Source organism: Martes martes (genome assembly GCF_963455335.1).
Source record: "Martes martes genome assembly, chromosome: 9".
Lineage (NCBI taxonomy): Eukaryota > Metazoa > Chordata > Mammalia > Carnivora > Mustelidae > Martes > Martes martes.
Genome location: NC_137896.1, coordinates 47,156,612 through 47,174,192, shown reverse-complemented (window position 1 = coordinate 47,174,192; position 17,581 = coordinate 47,156,612).

The window sequence follows — 17,581 nt, the reverse complement described above, 5'->3', positions numbered from 1 at the left end:
TCATGATCTTGATCAAAATAGACATGGAATGTGTACATACAGACATAACACTGACTATTTCCTAACAAGTAAATCTGGGCCCAAAGCTGTTTTAGTCTACCCCTTGTTCTCTGACTATTTACTTCTGAGAGCATAAACAATCTAAATAACATATACATATCTAAATTTTCTTCACTGTAAAATGAATAGTTAATCAAGATCATCTTTTACATTCAATATATGTATTAATCTATTTAATAAACAGCAGGTTCCTCTTCAGTACAAGCCTTCCTCTAGGTACAAAGAGTAAAACAATAAATAAAATAGACATAATTTTATGGAAATCTAGTGATTTAAATATCAAAATATAATCAATCCAAAACCAGTAGGACACAATAATCCTAAATATAGATACACCAAAAACAGAGCCTCAAAATACATTAAATAAAACAAAATCTGGTAGAGCTGTAAAGAGGAAAACACAAACCTAGAATTATATATATCTTAACTACTGATAGAGGTACTAAACAGAAAATCAGCAAAGATTCAGAAGATATAAACAAGACAGACAACCAGCAGAATGTAAAAGACATATATACAACACTGTGTGCAACAGCTCTAGAATCTACAGCTTTTCAAGCACCTGTGGAACAATCATCAGAATAGGGCATTTACTGAGCCCAAAACCAACCTCAACAAATTGGGGATAATCTCATATATTTTCAGGTCATAATAAAAATGAAACCAGAAATTAATAACAGAAAGAAAATAAAAAAATTTCCAAATACTTGAACATTAAATGGCACACTGCAAAAGTCAAAAAAAGCCAAAGAAGCAATGTTAAAGAAAATTTTAAAATATGTAAAACTGAATAAAATAGAAATACAATGTGTCAAAATATATAAGTCTAAGAAAAAGTGCTGAGAAGAAATTTTTATTAAATTACAAAAGAATAAAATTTTATATCAATAAGTTCTTACTTAATAAACTAGAAAAATTAGGGGACCCTGGCTGACTCAATTGGTAGAGCATGTGACTCTTGATCTCAGGGTCATGAATTCAAGCCCCATGTTGGGCATGGAGCCTTCTTAATAAATAAATAAAATTATTTAAAACAAACAAACAAACAAACAAACACTGAGAGCTACCAGGCTGGTTTAAGGCTAAAAGTCCAATCTTTGGGTGCCTGGGTGGCTCAGTGGGTTAAGCCTCTGCCTTCAGCTCAGGTCATGATCTCAGGGTCTTGGGATCAAGCCCCGCATCCAGCTCTCTGCTCAGTGGGGAGCCTGCTTCCCCCACCCCCTCTGCCTGCCTCTCTCACTACTTGTGATCTCTATCTCTGTCAAATAAATACATAAAATCTTTTAAAAAATAAAAAATAAATAAACTAGAGAAATAAGAGCAAAATGAACCCAAAGAAAGGAAGTACTAAAGACAAAAATTGAAATTACTGGAATTGAAAATAAGAAAAGAATAGAGAAAAGCAATGAAAAATCAATAATATTGGTAAATCTCTAACAAAACAAAGAGAAAAAAAAAAACACACAGAAGAGACACAAATCACCAATACCAGGAATCAAGTAGTAGATATCCCTACAGACCTAATCCATTAAAAGAATTCTAACAGGGACTCCTGGGTAGCTCAGTTGATTAAAACAGGTGTCTTTGGCTTAGGTCATGATCTCAGGGTCCTGAACTTGAGTTCCATATCTGGCTTCCTGCCCAGCAGGGAATCTGCTTCCTTCTTTCTTTCCTTTTTTTTTTTTTTTAAGAGATTGTATATATTTTTTTCATGTCTGTTACCATTTCCATGTCTTCTTTGGAGAACTGTCTGTTCATGTCTTCTGTCCATTTTTTGACTTGATTATCTGTTTTTGGGGTGTTGAGTTTGGGAAGTTCTTTATAGATCTTGGATACCAGCCCTTTATCTGTAATGTCATTTACAAATATCTTCTCTCCCATTCCGTGGGTTGCCTCTTCATTTTGTTGACTGTTTCTTTTGCTGTGCAGAAACTTTTTAACTTGATGAAGTACCAAAAGTTCATTTTCACTTGTTTCCCTTGCATTTGGAGACCTGTCTTGAAAGAAGTTGCTGTGGCCAATTTCAAAGAGGTTACTGCCTATGTTCTCCTCTAGGATTTTGGTGGATTCTTGTCTCACATTGAGGTCTTTCATTCATTTTGAGTTTATCTTTGTATATAGTGTAAGTGAATGGTCTAGTCTCATTCTTTTGTATATAGTTCTCCAATTTTCCCAGCACCATTTATTGAAGAGACTATTTTTTCCCCACTGGATATTTTTTCCTGCTTTGTCAAAGATTACTTGACCATAAAGTCAAGGGTCTATATCTGAGATCTCTATTCTGTTGCATTGGTCTATGTGTCTGTTTTGTGCCAGTACCATGCTGTCTTTTTGATCCAATCTTTGTAATATAGCTGAATTCAGGCAACATGATGTTCATCTTATTAGCCATCAGGAAAATTCAAATCAAAACCACATTGAGATACCACCTTACTCAAGTTAGAATGGCAAAAATTAACAAGGCAAGAAACAACATATGTTGGAGAGGATGTGGATAAAGGGGAACACTCTTACACTGTTGGTGGGAATGCAAACTGGTATAGCCACTTTGGAAAACAGTGTGAAGGTTCCTCAAAAATTAAAAACAGAACTACAGTATGAGCCAGGAATTGCATTACTGGGCATTTACCCCAAAGATACAGACATAGTGAAAATAAGGGCCATATACATCCCAATGTTCATAGCAACAACGTCCACATTAGCCAAACTGTGGAAAGAGCCGAGATGCCCTTCAACAGATGAACAGATAAAGAAGATGTGGTCCATATATACAACAGAATATTGCTCAGCCATCAGAAAGGATAAATACCCAGCCTTTGCATTGACATTGATGGGACTGGAGATTATGTTGAGTGAAATAAATCAAGCAGAGAGAGTCAATTATCATATGGATTCACTTATTTGTGGAACATAAGGAATAACATGGAGGATATTAGGAGAAGGAAAGGAAAAATGAATTGGGGGAAGTTGAGGGGAAGACAAGCTATGAGAGACTATGGATTCTGAGAAACAAACTGAGGGTTTTAGAGGGAAGGTGGGTCATGGGATGGGTTGGCCCAGTGATGTGTATTAAGGAGGGCATGTATTACATGGAGCACTGGGTGTTACACACAAACAATAATCTTGGAACACTACATCAAAAACTAATAATGTACTGTATGGTGACTAACAGAATAATATATATATATATATATATATATATGGGATTGTAACAGAATTTTATGAATGAATGTATGCTCATAAATTTCACAATTTAGAAGAAATGGACCAATTCTACCAAGAGCACTAACTACCAAAACTAGCAAAACTCAACCAACAGAAAACAGAAAACAATTAAAGAGATTAAAATTATAATATAAACCCCCCTTTAGGAGATCTGCAGATTAAGACTGATTTACTGGACTATCATAACAGACACCTGAAGAAAAATGAATAGTAATTTTACACAAATACAAGGAAAGTACAAAGTAAGAAACCACAGACCAATAACTTTCACTACCTTAGATACAAGTCTTCTATAGAGTACAGACATACTGCTTCTTATTGTGCTTTGCTTTATTCCTCTTTACAAAATTTTGTGGTCTATATGTGGGTTTTTTGGTTTCTTACAAATTGAAGGTTTGTAGCAACCATGTGTGTAGCAAGTTTATCAGAACCATTTTCCAAAAGCACATGATCACTTTGTGTCTCTATCACATGTTTAACAATCTCACACCATTTCAAACATTTCATTAGTATTATATCGGCTCTAGTGATCTGTATTCAGTGATCTTGATACTACTATCATAACTGTTTTGTGGCACCATGAACTGTGTCTGTTCTAGAATGGCAAACTTCATCAGTAAATGTTTTGTGTGTTCTGACTGCTCTACCATCAAGCCGTTCCCATCTCCATCCCTCTCCTCAGGCTTCCCTATTACCTGAGACAGAATAATACTGAAATTATGTCTGTTGATAACCTTACAATGGCTTCCAGTATTCAACTGAAAGGGAAAATCCCATGCTTCTTGCTTTAAATCAAAAGATATAAATAATTAATCTCAGTGAAAATGGCATGAGAAAACCTGAAATAGACTGAAAACTAGGCCTCTTATGTGAAAAGTCAAGTTGCCAATGCAAAAAAAAAAAAAAAGTTCTTGAAGGAATTCAAAAGTGCTACTCCACTAAACATACAAATGATAAGAAAGCAAAACAGCTTTTTGCTGATGTGGATAAAGTTTTAGCAGTCTGGATAGAATATCAAACCAGCCACAACATTCACTTAAAGCAAAAAGTCTAATCCAGAGCAAGCTCATAACTCTTCAATTCTCGGAAGGCTGAGAGAGGTGAGGAAGCTTCAAGAGAAAAGTTTGAAGCTGCAGAGGTTGGTCCAAGAGGTTTAAGGAAAGAAACCAACCTCATAACACAAAAGTAAAAGGTGAAACAGCAAGTGGTGATGTAAAAGGTACAGCACTTTTCCAGAAGATTGAATTAAGATAATTAATGGAGGTGGCTACACTCAACAACAGATTTTGAATCTAAATAAAAGAACCCTACATTGGAAGGAGATGCCAAAAAGGACTTTCATAACCACAAAGGAGAAGTTAGTGTTCAGCTTCAAAGTTTCAAAACAAGTGGACACTTTTGTGGTGGCTAATGCAGCTGGTGACCTTAAAATAAAGTCAATGTGGGGAACCTGGGTGTCTCAGTTAGTTAAGTATCTGCCTTTGGCTCAGGTCATGATCCTGGAGTCTGGGATCAGCCCCTCTGGGCTCATTGCACAGTGAGGAGTATGCTTCTCTCTGCTCCTTTCCCCCCTCCCCACTCATGTGCGTGCTCTCTCTCTCTCTCTCTCTCTCTCTCTCTTAAATAAATAAATAAAACCTTTTAAAGAATAAAGTCAATGTTTATTTACCATTCTGAAAATCCTGGGACTTTCAGAATTATGCTAAAACTATTCAGTCTGTGTTCTCCATGTGGAATAACAAAGCATGATTGACTGCATGTCTATTAATATCTTGGTTTACTGGTTATTTTAAGTTCACTGTAGATACCAACTGCCAGAAGAAAAAAAGATTCTTCTCAAAATATGACTGATCACTGAAAATTAACCAGACTATCCAGGAGCCCTGATAGAGATGTACAATGAGATTAATGTTGTTTTCATGCCTGCTAATGCAACATCTACTCTGCAGCCCATTCATCAAGGGATAATTTCAACTTTTTTATTTTACTATTTGATGAATATTTCATTTTATTATACTACCATAGATAGTAATTTCTCTGATGGGTCTAGGCAAAGTAAATTGAAAAGCTCCTAGACAGATTTACTGCTTTAGATGTCATTAAGAAAATTCACGATTCATGGGAAGAGGTTAAAATATCAACATGAAAAGGAGTTTAGAAGAAGTTGATTCCAACCCTTCTGGATGACTTTGAGGGGTTCAAGACTTCAGTGGGTGAAGTAATTTCACATGTGGGTGAAATAATAGGAGAATTAGAACATTAAAAGTGGAGCCTAAATATTGAATGAATTATGCAATTTCATGATAAAATTTGGATGGATGTGAAGTTGCTTTTTAATGGATAAGCAGAGAAAATGGTTTCTTGAGATGGAATCCTACTGGTGAAGATGCTGTGAAGATTGTTGGAATGACAACAAAGGGTTTAGAATATTGCATAAACTTAGTTGATAAGAAAATGGCAGAGTTAGAGAGTATTGTTTCCAATTTTGAAAGATTTTTCTACTGTGGGTTATATGTTATCAAACAACACCACACATTATAGAGAAACTTTATTTTAAAAAGAATCAAATGAATTGACAAATTATTATTATTTTATTTTTAATAAATGCCACAGCCCCCTAGCCTTCAGAAACCACCACCCTGATCAGTCAGCAACTATCAACATCAAGGCAAAACTCTTCATCATCAAAAAGATTATGACTTAAAACTCATTTGATAGTTAACAATTTTTAGTAGCAAAATATTTTTTATTAAGGCGTGTATATTTTCTTCTTAGACATAATGCCATTGCACATTTATAAATGCCAGTGTGGTGTAAATATAATTTTATAAGCACTGGGAAACAAACAAAAAAAAATTACTTGACTCACCTTGTCGCATTACTTACTTTATTGTAACGGTCTAGAACTGAATCCACATATGCCCATATTAGCATATTTTTTTATTTATTTGACAGAAAGAGATCACAAGTAGGCAGAGCAGCAGGCAGAGACAGAGGAGAAGCAGGCTCCCTGCTGAGCAGAAAGCCCGATGTGGGGCTCGATCCCAGGACCCCGAGATCATGACCTGAGCCAAAGGCAGAGGCTTTAACCCACTGAGCCACCCAGGTGTCCCTCATATTAGCATATTTTATTCAACAATGTGGAAAAAAATATTCACCTTGAACAAATGGGACTAATCCCTGAGATGCAAAGTGATTGAACATTTGAAAATTAATCAGCATAATCCATTGTATCAACAGGTTAACAAACAAAAATTATGTGATCATATCAACTGATAACAAAAAAAAATTGACAAAATATAACAGTGTTTCATAAGAAATTCTCTCAGCAAACTAAAAATAGAGAGAAACTTCTTTAACTGGATAAAAAGCGTTATTAAAAATTTACAGCTAGCATCATGCTGAGAAGTGAGAGACTGAATTGCTTCCTCTGTATTGGGACAGAACAAAAGTATCTGCTCTAACAATACTTATCCATCACAGAAATGGAAATTGTAGCTACTGCAGTAAGTCAGGAAAAGAAGTAAAATGCACACAAATTAGAAAGAGAAAAAACTATCCTTATTTGCAGATAATGTAAATGTCTATTTAAAAAATCTCAAGGAATCGAGAAACAAATATATCTATCTATCTATCTACATAATCTATATATCTATATATAATCTATATACCTATATATAGATATATAATCTATATATATATCTATATATACATGTTTATATATATATATTTATATATATAAAAACAAACTAAAGATAACAAGGTAGTACAGCAAGTTTGCAAAATTCAAGATCAACACGCAAAAATTAATTAAATGCTAACAAGAAGTATATGCAAACCAAAATGACAAACAACGCCATTAACAATCACTTTCAAAGAATAGAAAGTGTAGATATAGGGCACCTGGGTGGCTCAGTGGGTTAAGCCTCTGCCTTTGGCTCAGGTCATGATCTCAGGGTCCTGGGATGGAGCGCCACATCAGGCTCTCTGCTAAGCAGAGAGCCTGCTTCCTCCTCTCTCTCTACCTGCTTCTCTGCCTACCTGTGATCTCTCTGTCAAATAAATAAATAAAATCTTTAAAAAAAAAGAAAAAGAAAAAGAAAATGTAGATATAAATGTGACTAAACACATTCAGGTCGTGTCATCTGAAAACCATAAAATTGTTATGATAGAAATTAATAAAAATAAGACTTAAACAAATGAAGATATATGCCACATGCCTGACTTGACACAGTAAAGATGTCAGTTTTCACCAAATCAACCTATACTTTTAATGTAATTCCTATCAAAATCCCAGCACATTTTTAAGTAGACTTATTGATATGTAATTCAATTACTACATGTATAGTTCAATCATTTCTGGTACAGAATTTTACCATTAACACAACAGCCTAATTTTAAGACATACTTGATCACCTGAAAAGAAACCTAGAACCCATTACTTTCCGTTCCCCTTCTCCACTCCCAAGCCCTAATCTGTTTTCTATCACTCTGAACTTGACAATTTTGAACTTTTCAAATGTATGAAATCATACAAAATCTGGTCTTTAGTGAATGGTCTTTATTAGCCTACCACAAGGTTTTCATGGTTTATCCAAGCTCTATCTTGTATCAGAACTTCATTTCTTTTTTTTAGCTGAAAAATATCTCATTGCATGAAAACAGTGCATTTTTTTCTGGGTCATATAATAACCATGTGTTGAAATTTTTGAGAACCTGCCCAACCCATTTCCAATGCAATTACACATTTTTAAATTCCCATCAGTAATATACACCAGGATTCTAATTCTTCCACACCTTGCCAACACTTATAGTTTATGTATTTTTTGTAATAACTGACATAATTAGTGTAAGTAGTGGTACACAATCATATTTTATGTGATTTTCATTTTTATTTTATTTTTTATTACATTCACTTAGCCAACATACAGTACATTATTAGTTTTTTAAATTATTTTATTATGTTCAGTTAGCCATTGCATAGTACATAATTAGTTTCTGATGTAGTGTTCAATGATTCATTACTTAAGTGTAACACCCCATGCTCACAACATGTTCCCTCCTTAATACCCATCACACTGTTACCCCATTCCTCCATCCTCCTCCCTTCTGTAACCCTCAATTTTTTTCTCAGAGTCCAGACTCTCTCATGGTTTGTCTCCTTCTCTAATTTCTTCCCATTCAGTTTTTCCTCCCTTCCCCTGTGATCTCCTGAACTATTCCTTCTGTTCCACATATGAGTGAAACCATACGACATTTGTCGCTCTCTGCTTGACTCATTTCACTGAGCATAATCCCCCCTAGTTCCATCTATGTAGATGCAAATAGTAGGTATTCATCCTTTCTGATGGCTGAGTATATTCCATTGTATATCTGAACCACATCTTCTTTATCTATTCATTTGTTGAAAGGAAGCCAGCTCCTTCCACAGTTTGGCGACCGTGGCCATTGCTGATATGAACATTGGGTTGCATGTGGCCCTTCTTTTCACTACATCTGTATCTTTGGGGTAAATGCCTAACAATGCAATTTCTGGGTCATAGGGTAGCTCTATTTATAATTTTTTGAGGAACATCCATACTGTTTTCCAGAGTGTCTGTACCAGTTTGCATTCCCACCAACGGTGTGAGAGGGTTCCCCTTTCTCCATATCCTCACCAACATTTGTCGTTCCCTGTCTTGTTAATTTTTTTGCCATTCTAATTGGTGTAAGGTGGTATCAAATTGTGGTTTTGATTTGTATTTCCATAATGGTTAATGATATAGAACATTTTCTCATGTCTCTGTTATCCATTTGTATGTCTTCTTTGAAGAAGTGTCTGCTCATGTTTTCTGCCTATTTATTGACTGGATTATTTGGGTTTTGGGGGGGTTGAGTTTGATAAGCTCATTATAGATCTTGGATACCAGCCTTTTACCTATAATGTCATTTGCAAATATCTTTTCCCATTCTATGGGTTGCCTTTTAGTTTTGTTGACTGCTTTCTTTGCTGTGCAGAAGCTTTTTAACTTGATGAAGTACCAAAAGTTCATTTTTGCTCCCTCCTCCCTTTTCTTTGGAGACCTGTCTTGAAAGAAGTTGCTGTGGCCAATTTCAAAGAGGTTACTGCTTATGTTCTCCTCTAGGATTTGATAGATTCTTGTCTCACGTTGAGGTCTTTCACCCATTTTGAGTTTATTTTGGTGTATAGTGTAAGAGAATGGTCTAGTTTCATTCTTTTGCATGTAGCTGTCCAGTTTTCCCAACACCATTTATGTAAGAAAGTGCCTTTTTTCCATTGTATATTCTTTCTTGATTTGTCAAAGATTAGTTAGTTGACCATAGAGTTGAGGTCCATATCTGAGCTCTATTCAGTTCCATTAATCTATGTGTCTGTTTTTGTGCTAATACCATGCTGTCTTGATGATCACAGCTTTGAAGTCAGGCATTGTGATGCCCCCAGCTTTGGTTTCCTTTCTCAACAATTCCCTAACAATTCAGGATCTTATCTAGTTCCATACAAATTTTAGGATTGTTTGTTCCAGCTCTGAGAAAAATGTAAGTGTATTTTGATAGGGATTGTATCAAAAGTGTAGATACTCTGGGCAGCATAGACATTTTCGCAATGTCTATTCTTTCAATACTTTAGCATGGAATGTTACAGTTACTAGAGTATAGATCCTTTACATCTTTGGTTAGGTTTATACCTATGTATCTTATGGTTATTGGGGCTATTGGGAATGGAATAAATTCCTTAATTTCTCTTTTTTCAATCACATTGTTAGTGTGTAGAAATGCAACTGATTTCTGGGCATTGATTTTGTATCCTGCCATGTTGCTGAATTGTTTCATGAGTTCTAGTAACTTGGGGGTGGAGTCTTTTGGATTTCCCACATAAAGTATCAAGTTATAACTGAAGAGAGAGTTTGACTTCTTTGTGAATTTTAATGCATTTTATTTCTTTTTGTTGTCTGATTGCTGAAGCTAGGACTTCTAGTACTATGGTGAACAAAATTGGTGAAAAGTGGACATTCCTGTCATGTTATGGACCTTAAAAGAAAAGTTCTCATTTTTTCCCCATTGAGAATGATATTCACTGTATGCTCTTCATAGATGGCTTTTCTGGTATTGAGGTATGTTCCCTCTATTGGTACATTCTGAAGAGTTTTAATCAGGAAAGGATGCTGTATTTTGCCAAATGCTTTTTCTGCATCATTTGAGAGGATCATATAGTTCTTGTCTTTACTTTTATTAACGTGCTCTATCATGTTGATTGATTTGCGAATGTTGAACCACCGTGAATCCCAAGAATAAATCCTACCTGGTAGTGATGGATAATCCTTTTAATGTATTGTTGGATCCCTGTGGCAAGGAACTTGTTGAGTATTTTGGCATCCATGTTCATCAGGGATATTATATTGGTCTTTAATTCTCCTTTTGGATGGAGTCTTTGCCTAGTTTTGGATCAGGGTAATGTTGGCCTCATAGAATGAGTTTGGAAGTTTTCTTTCTATTTCTATATTTTGAAACAGCTTCAGAAAAATAGGTATTATTTCTTCTTTAAATGTTTGGTAGGACTCCCCTGAGAAGCTATCTGGCCCTGGGCTCTTGTATTTTGGGAGGTTTTTAATTACTGCTTCAATTTCGTTACTGGCTATTGGTCTGTTCAGATTGTCTATTTCTATCTGTTTCAGTCTAGGTAGTCTATAAGCTTTCTGGAAGACATCCATTTCTTCCAGTCTGCTTAATTTGTTGGTACATAGTTGCTGGTAATAATTTCTAATAATTGTTTCAATTTCCTTGGTGTTGGTCATGATCTATTCCCTTTCATTAATGATTTTATTGATTTGGGTTCTTTCTCTTTTCTTTTGGATAAGTCTTGCCAGAGTCTTATTATCAATCTAATTAATTCCTTTTTTTTTAATTTTTCAGTGCTCCATGTTTCATTGTTTATACACCACACCCAATGTTCCATGCAATACGTGCCCTTCTTAATACCAACCACCAGGCTCGCCCATCACCCCAACCCCCCTCCTTTCCAAAACCCTCAGTTTGTTTCTCAGAGCCCACAGTCTTTCATGGTTCCTCTCCCCCTCCAATTTCCCCCAACTCAATATTCCTTTCCTTCTCCTAATGTCCTCCATGTTGTTCCTCATGTTCCACAAGTGAAACCATATAATAATTTACTTTCTCTGCTTGACTTATTTCACTCAGCATAATCTCCCCCAGTCCTGTCCATGTGACACCTGATTGTGAGACTGATGAATTATAACTTTAGATAAGAGCTTTTGAAAGCAGCTAGGGGCAAGAGATTCCCAACGTACAGAGGAAGGTCCATCAGAATAATATCAGACCTGGGCACCTGGGTGGCTCGGTTGGTTGGGCTACTGCCTTCAGCTCAGGTCATGATCCCAGAGTCCTGTAATTGAGTCCTGCATCAGGCTTCCAGCTCTATGGGGAGTCTGTTTCTCCCTCTGACCTTCTCACCTCTCATGCTCTCTCTCACTTTCTCTCTCTGAAATAAATAAATAAAATAAAATAAAAAAAAGAATAACATCAGACCTGTCCACAGAAACCTGGCAAACCAGAAAGGGCTGGCAAGACATATCCAGGGCAATAAATGAGAAGAACATGCAGCCAAGAATACTTTATCCAGCAAGGCTGACATTCAAAATGGATGGAGAGATAAAGAATTTCCAAGACCAGCATGGTTTAAAAGCATATGTGACCACCAAGATGGCACTACAAGAAATATTAAGGGGGGAGAGGGAGTTCTATAAAAGAAGAAAGAACCCAATAGTGACATAGAACAGACATTTTGCAGAGATAATCTATATAAACAAGGGCTTCACAAACAACATGATGTCAATAAAAACTTATCTTTCAATAATCACTCTCCACACGAATGGCCTAAATGCTCCCATAAAACAGCACAGAGTTGCAGACTGGATAAAACAACAGGACCTGTCCATGTGCTGCCTATGAACTTATTAATTCTTTCAAAGAACCAGCTTCTAGTTTGTTGATCTGCCATTGATCTCTGCTCAAGTATTTATTATTTATCTTCTCCTGCTTGGTTTGGGCCTTATTTGCTGTTCTTTCTCCAGGTTCTTTAGGTATAAGTTTAGCTTATGCATTTGGGATTTTTCTAATTTTTTGAGAGAGTCTTAGATGGCTATATTTTCCCCCCTTAGGACCGCTTTGCAGTATCCCATCGATTTTGGATTGATTTAGTATTTTCATTTAGTTTCCATGATTTGGTTAAGTTCTTTAATTTTAATTTTCTTTAATTTTCATTAGTTTCCATGGTTTCATTGGTTAAGTTCTCCTTTAATTACTTGGTTGACCCAAACATTCTTGAGCAGGATAGTCTTTAGCTTCCAAGTGTTTGAATTCCTTATAAATTTCTTATTGTGACTGAGTTCCAGTTTCAAAGCACTATGGTATTAAAATATGCAGGGAATAATCTCAATCTTCTGTTACCATTTGAGAACTGACTTGTGACCCAGTATGTGATCTATTCTGGAGAATGTTCCCTAAGAACTAAAGAAAAATGAGTATTCTGTTGTTTTAGAGTGCAATGTTCTCTCTATATTTACTAAGTCCATCTGGTCCAACGTGTCCTTCAAAGTTCTTGCTTCTTTTTTGATCTTCTGCTTTGATGATCTGTCTGTTGCTGAGAGTGGAATGTTGAGGTCTCCTACTATTAATGCATTATTATCAATATGATTCTTTATTTTGGTTAGCAGTTGGCTTATGTAGTTGGCTGCTCCTATGTTGGAGGCATAGATATTTACAATTGTTAGATCTTCTTGCTAGATAGACCTTTTAAGTATGATGTATTATCCCTCCACATCTCTTACTATAGTCTTTGGTTTAAAATCTAATTTGTCTGATATGAGAATTGCTACCCAGCTTTCTTTTGAGGTCCACTGACATGATAAATTATTCTCCATCCCCTCACTTTCCATCTGGAGGTGTCTATGTTCAAAATATGTCTCTTGTAGATAGCATATGGGTGGGTCATGTCTTTTTATCCAATCCTGTGCCATTTCATGGGAGCATTTAGGGCATTCACATTGAGCATAACTATTGAAAGATATGAATTTAGTGCCATCATATTGCTTGTAAAGTCCCTGTTTTTATAGTTTGACTCTGTAGATTTCTAGTATATATTATGCTTGAGGTCTTTCTTCTTTTACAGAATCAACCTTAATATTTCTTGCATGGCTGGCTTGGCGGTCACATATTCATTCAGTTTCTGCTGATCCTGGAAGCTCTTCATCTCTCCATACATTCTGAATGACAGCCTTGCCAGATAAAGTATTCTTGGCTGCATGTTATTCTCATTCAGCACCCTGAATATGTCTTGCCATCCTTTTCTGGCTTGCCTGGTCTTTGTGTATAGGTCTGATGTTATTCTGATGTTCTTCCCTATATGTAATAAATCACTTCCCCCTAGCTGCTCTCAGGATAGCTTCCTTGGCTATAAGATTTGCAAGCTTCACTATTATATGCCATGATGTTGGTCTATTTTTATTGAATCGTGGGAGGGGTCCTCTCCACCTCTTGGACAAGAATGCTTGTTTCCTTCCCCAGATTAGGCCAGTTCTCAGCTATGATTTGCTCAAATATACTTTCTAGTCCTCTCTCTCTCTCTCTCTCCCCTTTGGGCATCCCAATAATTCTGACACTGGAACATTTCATGGAGTCACTCATGTCTCTAAATCTGTTTTCATGGGCTTCTAGCTGCTTATCCCTACACTCCTTGACTTCCTTCTTTTCTATCATCTTATCTTCTAACTCACTAATTTATTCCTCTGCCTCATTTACCCTGGACATTAGGGTATCCAGTTGAGAATGTATCTCATTCATAGCATTTTTAAATTTAGCTTGATTAGCTCTCATTTCTGTCCTTAGAGATTCTGTGTTGTTGGTAATGCTTTTCTCAAGCCTAGATATCGACTTCATAATTGTTACCTTGAAGTCTATCTCTGACATCTTGCTTATATCCATGTTCATTAGATCTGTGGCAGAGGCCATGATCTCTGGTTCTTTTCTTTGTTGGGAATTCCTCCTCCTAGTCATTCTGTTGAGGTATGGTTGAGGGAATATACAGAGTCCAAAACATCAACTATGACTGGAGCATAATGCACCTTAAAAAAAATTCCAAAATGGTCAAAAAGTACCACAGATACACTATCAAAGCCAATATGCTCCAATAATAATAATAATAATAGTAATAATAATAACAATAATAAAAGAAAGAGAAAAGAGAAAAAAAGGGGGGAGGGCAGAGATGGGGAAAGAGATTATAATCTTTCAGGGTGGACATACAAGGCGATATTCCTTGATTGCTTGATTTTTGGTCTGTGTGTTAGAAGACACTATATCCCAAAATGGCAAAGAAATCAGAACTTACATATATATCAAGATAAAATTGAATAGAGTGAAAATCGTGCAGTATGTGGTATAATTCTATAAGACATGCATGTGTAAAAGAAAAGTTACAAAGTGACTTAAATACATAGTTTGGGAAATACAAATCTATTTGAAAGAGAAGCAGCATTTTAAAAAAAAGAATAAGAAAATCAACTAATAAAGAAATATAAAATCTTAGTCTGAATTATATCAGTCATGAGGAAACACCTGGAGCTCCCTATATTATTTTCCCCTGGTGTTATAGTTTTAAAGTCCTGTTGGAAATAAGCTTAAGCTTATTCACCTGTTCTTCCAGTCTGTCTTCTGGGGGAAGGGCCTGCTGCTGGGCTTCTCAGGTGTCTTTGCCTGGGTGGAGTTGTCCCACTCTTTGTCGGGGAACGAGCTTAATATGAGCTGATTGGCTGTGGGGATTTTGTTCCCTGGAGTCATTTTCTTCTTTTTAGAGGGTCAGAGCAAACATGGGCATGTGGGAATCTCCAGCCCAGAGCTGCAATGTCACAGCCCATCCTCCTCAACAGATCAATGAGGTCATTCAGTCTCCTCCTCTGCTTGTACCAAAGTCTACAGACTTGCACATCTTCTTGGGGAGGGGCCTATTGCATTGATTCTCAAATGTCTTTGCCCTTGGCAGAATTGTTCCATCCTTGCCTGGGGCTAGGCTAAGTAACCTGCTCCATTATGCTCTTTGTGGGTTTTGTTCCCTGAAGTCTTTCTGCACAGCTTTCCATGATTAGAATGAAAATGGTGGCCTCCCAGTCTCCGGCCCAAACCCAAGAGTTTGGGGTCCCACTCCTCTGTGAGCCTTCAGAGAAAAGCATTCAATAACTTCTGTCTCCTGCTGTCTAGCCACATTCAGTGCATGCTTCCATGTCACTCCTCTGGGGGAAGGAAGGGGACTCTCCCTGATTCTACCACTTGTTGAGCCCCTGGTCTTCAAGCAGGGGCCCACCTGTGCCATGGATCATGGTTTATGGCAACCCCCGGCTGAGAACCCACTCCTGTGCTCACTTTTTGTGACCAGCTTCCCTTCTCTGATACCTGGGAGCTCTGCCACACTCCGGCACCCCGAGTTTTCCTATGACCTCCCAGGATCCTGAGACCACACTGTCCCAGCGAGGGTTCCACCTCTTGCTTTGATGCCTGAGTGACATCCCTCAGCAGAGCAGACTTCTAAGTTACAATTTTGTATTCCCCTGCTCTATCAATTGCTGGTAGCCAGCTGACAGACTCTCCCTCCCCCTACATTCTGCCTTCTTATATATCTCCTTGGATTCACTTATGCACCTCTTACCTTGCAGAAAATGGTCACTTTTCTGTTCATAGAATTGAAGCCATTCTTTTCTAAACTCCAGTTGAGTTCACAGATGTTAAGAATGATTTGATAGCTAGCTAGCTGAATTCCTGGAACCAGATGAAATTAAGGTCTTCCACTCCTCTGCCATTATGGACTCCTCCTCTTACTAATACTTCTTAAAGATTTATTTGAGATAGAAAGAGCACCTGGGTGGAGAGGGGAGGGGGAAAGGGAGTGAGAGAAAATCTCAAGAAGACACCCTATTGAGCACAGACCCTGCATGATGTTTGATCTCACAACCCCGCGATCATGACCTGAGCAGAAATCAAGAGTCTGATACTTAACAGACTGAGCCACCCAGGTGCCACTGGTTGGCTAATATTTTATTGACAATTTTTGCATCAATGTTCATCAGGGATATTGGTTTGAGGTTCTCTTGTTTAGTGGAGTCTTTATCTGGTTTTGGTATCAGGGTAATGCTGACCTCATAAAATGAATTTGGAAGCTATCCTTCCTTTTCCAGTTTTTGGAATAGTTTGAGAAGTACAGATATTAATTCTTCTGTAAATGTTTGGTAGATTTCTCCTGTAAATCCACCTGGCCCTGAACTCTTGTTTCTTCAAAATTTTTGTTTTAATTATTGATTCCATTTCTTTGCTGCTTATTGGTCTCTTCACATTTTCTATTTTTTCCTGTTTCAGTTTTAGTACTTTATATGTTTCTAGGAATTTATCCATTTCCTCCAAGTTGTCCAGTTTGTTGGAATATAGTTTTCCCTAATATTCTCTCCTAATTGCTTTTATTTCTGTGGTGCTGGTTGTTATGTCTCCTCTCTCATTTATGATTTGTTTTTTTTGGAGTCCTTTATCTTTTCTTTTTTGATAATTCTGGCTTCAGGTTTATCAGTTTTATTAATTTAAAAAAATAGCTCCTGGTTCCATTGATATGTTCTATTGGTTTTGTTTCTTTAGTTTCTATATCACTTGTTTCTGCTCTAATCATTATTATTCCCTTCCTTCTGCTAGTTTTAGGCTTCATTTGTTGTTCTTTTCTTAGCTCCTTTAGGTTTTTTAATTTGAGATTTTTCTTTGTTTTTAAAATAGGCTTGTGTGGCTATATACTTCCCTTTTAGGATCACTTTTGCTGCCTCTCAAAGGTTTTCGACCATTGTGCTTTCATTTTCATTTGTTTTATTGGGGGGGTTATTATTATGTTCAGTCCGTGTACTTTTTAATTTCTTCTTTGATTTTCTGGTTGAACATTCATTGTTTACCACCATATTGTCCATGCATTTGTGGTCTTTCCAAATTTTTTTGTGTGATTGACTTCAAGTTTCATAGAGTTGTGGTCAGAAAAAAGGCATAGTATGATCCCATTCTTTTTGTATTTGTTGAGGCCTGATTTGTGCCCTATTATGTAATCTATTCTGGAGGAAGTCCTACGTGCACTATAAAAGAATATGTATTCTGCTGTTTTAGGATGGAGTGTTCTGAATATATCTGTTAAGTCTATCTGATCCACTGTGTCATTCAAAGACGTTGTTTCCTTGTTGATTTTCTGTTTAGATGATCTGTCCATAGA